Source organism: Natator depressus, chromosome 28 (genome assembly GCF_965152275.1).
Source record: "Natator depressus isolate rNatDep1 chromosome 28, rNatDep2.hap1, whole genome shotgun sequence".
Taxonomy (NCBI): domain Eukaryota; kingdom Metazoa; phylum Chordata; order Testudines; family Cheloniidae; genus Natator; species Natator depressus.
The window spans coordinates 3723315-3728137 of NC_134261.1; the positions used below are offsets into that span (position 1 = coordinate 3723315).

General features: G+C 45.8%; 1 non-coding gene across 1 annotated transcript; it reads right to left on the bottom strand.

Annotated features, from left to right (window-relative positions):
- Nucleotides 1–441: 441 nt before the first annotated feature.
- TRNAL-AAG (transfer RNA leucine (anticodon AAG)) lies at nt 442–523 on the bottom strand. Its single transcript has one exon. It is a non-coding gene; the product is annotated as a tRNA-Leu (tRNA).
- Nucleotides 524–4823: the final 4300 nt, after the last annotated feature.

Genomic DNA, 4823 nt, shown 5'->3' on the forward strand with positions numbered 1-4823 from the left:
TGAGCTGAGGTCAGTGCTGGAGCAGGAATGGGCTGAACTCACTTAAACCAAACCAGACACATACTGGTCAATTTTGCATAATAAATCTCACACAGCAAGGAGCACAGACAATCAGTGAGGGTGAATGACTGTAGTGTCAGTAACTGAAATGAACTTTTCTCTCCATCTCTCGCTGTCTATTTCCTTCCTGTTTCCCCCCCACCAAAAAAAATCTTACTCCCCTTCCAGACCAGATATCTACATCGTGAACTCCAGTGCTGGACTTTGCTAGTGATGTGAAAGGCACTGACTGTTGTTTTTAAACTAGAGGGGGGTTGGGAGGTGGAGGAGAGGGCAAGAGAATTGATGAGGAGGGTCTGGGTTTAAAGGATCAAGGAAGCCCCCAAATCAGGACTAAAGCTACATTCTGCATTCATGGCAGGTTCAGAGTGACTAAAGAGTTGGCAGTGGTGGGATTCGAACCCACGCCTCCAAAGAGACTGGAACCTTAATCCAGCGCCTTAGACCGCTCGGCCACACTACCAGCTGTGAGAGAATAACTGTCTTGTCCTCTCTGTGTGAAGGCTTGTCTACTTGGGTCAGCATGGTAGAGTGGAGGGGGGGAACCCCCAGCAGCTCAGGGGGGGTTCCTGTAACAGAATTTCTTGCTCACAAAGATGCTGCAGAGAATCTGATGCTTCCAAGACCCTGGGGAGATGGACCTGGGAAGACAGGTCAGGTTGCTAGGAAGATAACAGGATGCTGGGAATCATCAGGAAAGGGATAGATAAGAGGACAGAAAAGATCCGATTGCCTCTATATCAATCCATGGTACGCTGTAAGGTGTTTGCAGCTGTCCCTCCATGTGTCGGGGAGGGAGGCCATGCCCCCTTGCTACAAGTCCTCTGGAAGGGCACAGTTCACAGGGGAATTAGCACTGGGGTCTCTGCCACTCTGTGGGGTAGCACAGTTCTGAGTCTACGGGGCCCTGGCCCTCTGACAGGGTGGGGCACCAAACACTTAGGAGGTTCTGGCCTGTAGTCAGGACAGACCAGTAATGAGTCTATACGCCCAGACACTCAAACAGGGCCGAGCAGCAAACAGATGGGGGACCTGGCTCTGGTGGACTGCCAACAAACACAGGTTTCTTGGCCTATGCTGAGGAGGTTGCCACCCCAGGGGCAGGATGACAGGGTGTCACGGAGTGTGGGAGAGTCCAGGCCCTGCACCTCTCTTCCTGGGATTCACTGAGACTCTCAGCCAGCCAGTAAAACAGAAGGTTTATTAGACAACAGGAACACAGTCCAAAACAGAGCTTGTGGGTACACCCAGGACCCCTCAGTGAAGTCCTTCTGGGGGAGCAGGGAGCTTAGACCCCAGCCCTGGGGTTCCCTGTGTTCCTCCACCCAGCCCCAAACTGAAACTAAACCCACCGCAGCAGGCTCTCTCCTGCAGCCTCCATTCACATTCCTGGGCAGAGGTGTTACCTCCCCCTCCTGGCTCAGGTGACAGGCTCTCAGGTCTCCCATCCCCAGGGCACATTCCCAGGCCAACACTCCCCCCTCCCTGCTGCGTCACATCGTCACACAGGGGAAGGGGGATGTGGGGCCACCCGACTGCACCACGTCCCAGCCCAGGGCCCTAACATGGGGAGTATTCCACCACTGGGTCAGTGGGGAAATCCGGCCACAACATGCTGGCCAGCCATCAGTCAGCAATACAGCTGAGCTTTATTCGGCTACCCTAGGCTACTTCCTATTCTGCCTTTTGGGGGGAGTGGGTTCCCAGGGTCCAAAGGCCAGGCGCCGACTCCGTGGGTGCTCCAGGGCTGGAGCAGCCACTGGGAAGAATTGGTGGGTGCAGGGCCAGATTAAGACCTTTAGAGGCCCTAAGCACTGAAAACATTATTGTGCCCCCCATGTGTAATTCAAAATAAAAACAATACTATACCGTAAAATACAATTTTATTTTTCAAAATGACACAAAACTTACATGTATGCTGAAATTAAACTAGTTTCTTTCTAGATTTTCTGATTGCAAAATTCTGGATAAATTCATCGAAGCTGACTCGATGAAGCATGTCCACTTCCATACCCAATAGGGAAAATGAATCAAGTCTGTCCTGACACATTGTTCTCTGAGGGTTTTTTATTCTTTTCAGCTGAGAAAAGAGTGTTCTGTAGAGCAGTTAGTCATCATCAATGCTAGAAAAATACGTCATGCAATCTCTACATTTGGAAATACACATTGTATTCCATCTTTCAGTATTGTGTCATGAAGATCAATGTGACTGGATTTCATTTTTCCTGTTTCATTAAACTTTGCGCGCATATAACAATGGAACTACCGTACTTCTCCACAGAGATTCACGTTCAAGTCAACAGGGTATGAGTCAAGTAGCTTTTGGGAACTTTGTGAATATTGCTCGTCAGATAAGTCCATATCGTTTAGAAAAGAAAATCTACTTGATACTTCTTTGTACACTTCACCTCTCCTCTTCATATGAGCTTCAAGTGTATCAATTATAGCGTAGTAAGTAGATACGTGAAATTTGTCTCTAGGATTCAATGCTGTTTCTGCCTTGCACTGAATCATAGAATCATAGAATATCAGGGTTGGAAGGGACCTCAGGAGGTCATCTAGTCCAACCCCCTGCTCAAAGCAGGACCAATCCCCAACTAAATCATCCCAGCCAGGGCTTTGTCAAGCCTGACCTTAAAAACTTCTAAGGAAGGAGATTCCACCACTTCCCCAGGTAACGCATTCCAGTGTTTCACCACCCTCCTAGTGAAAAAGTTTTTCCTAATATCCAACCTGAACCTCCCGCACTGCAACTTGAGACCATTACTCCTTGTTCTGTCATCTGCTACCACTGAGAACACTCTAGATCCATCCTCTTTAGAACCCCCCTTTCAGGTAGTTGAAAGCAGCTATCAAATCCCCCCTCATTCTTCTCTTCCGCAGACTAAACAATCCCAGTTCCCTCAGCCTCTCCTCATAAGTCATGTGTTCCAGTCCCCTAATCATTTTTGTTGCCCTCCGCTGGACTCTCTCCAATTTTTCCACATCCTTCTTGTAGTGTGGGGCCCAAAACTGGACACAGTACTCCAGACGAGGCCTCACCAATGTCAAACAGAGGGGAACGATCACGTCCCTCGATCTGCTGGCAGTGCCCCTACATATATATCCCAAAATGCCATTGGCCTTCTTGGCAACAAGAGCACACTGTTGACTCATATCCAGCTTCTCGTCCACTGTAACCCCTAGGTCCTTTTCTGCAGAACTGCTGCCGAGCCATTCGGTCCCTAGTCTCTAGCGGTGCTATCATTTGCTTGTTTTTTCCTGATTCGCTTGCGGGACTGGGCTTCTTTGTAGTTAGTATCAGGCAAGATATCTTTTGATATGTCTTCAGATCTTTCGAAATCGTTCCTCAAAGTGTGTAAGTGGTCTGCTAATGATTGACAGAGGTCTGCACATGTTTTCAAATCCCATTGCTTTTCTTGGAGAGCTTGACTTGTGTGGTAAAAGTGTTGTAAAATTTCATTCCACATGATCAACATGCATACAAACTCTAGTTCTTGCATCTTGTTTGCAATATTTTCTGCCTCTCGTATAGTTTCTCCCTTTTGTGATTGGTCTTCAGCTATACTTTCTAATGGAGTAGGACTCCAGAATTGCACTTGTTGCCACGGCTTGTGCCTCCCAGCGAGTATTAGAAAGAGATTTCAACACACGATCGTTGCCCAAATATGTTTTAAGAACTGCCCATCAGTGTGTTGAGGCAGAGAAAAATGTATAAAGTAACTGGACTGTTGAGAAAAAACTTACTGCCATCGGACAACAATCAACAAGATTGAGAGAGTGTGTAGCACATGGCATGAATATGGCATATTTGTTCTGTTCTAAAAGCTTCTTCTGCATTCCTTGATAACACCCTGACATGTTGGCAGCATTGTCATAAGCTTGACCTCTGCACTTTGAGAAATCTATTTTGCAAACTTGGCACAGATACTGCAGTACTTGATTTGCCATGTCTTCACCAGTGTGGCTTTTCGAATTGAGGAATGTTATAAATCGTTCAACTGGTTTTCCATCTGTGGGAGACACATATCTTAGTATAATACTCGATCAATACGTGAAAGATCAGGTGTAGAGTCGACAGATAACCTGAAGTACCCAGCAGTACTTATTTCATCTACAGTAGCTGAACGAACTTTATCACTCATTCGACCAATGAGTTCATAACATGTTGTCTTGGATAAGTATGATGGGTTACCTTTGCCAGCATTCCCATATTTTGAGATATGGCCTGCTAAAAATGGGTCAGACTGAGCCACAAGGTCCAACAATCCCAAGAAATTTCCATTCTGCAATGATCCAAATGTGTGGGGAAAGGCAGACCACATTCAGCTAATGTTTGAATAACACCTATAACACGCTGCATGACATCATGCCTGTATTCATACTCCCCTTTAATTTGTTACAGTCTCTGACACATCCACATGTTCTGCAATGGTGTTTGCTTTACCAATAGAAGAAGGGTCAGTCTCTGAAACAGCTACAGGTTTTGGAATGATGTCTGTGCTACTGAGAGAAGATGTTGCTTCTGTTAGATTTGCTTTGAAAAATGATGTCAGCTTTGGAAGATTTTGGAAAATTTCACTAGTTTTTTGTTTCTTTTCTTCCGCCAGTTTACGTTTCTGTGCTCCACTCAGTTGGTTACGTTTCATCCTGCCCCTTATCTCAGTTATCTGAACTTAAAAAAAAAATAAATTACATAACGTACACTATTTTTATGTATATATATATAATATATATGAAAGAAAAAAACAAATCAAGTACAT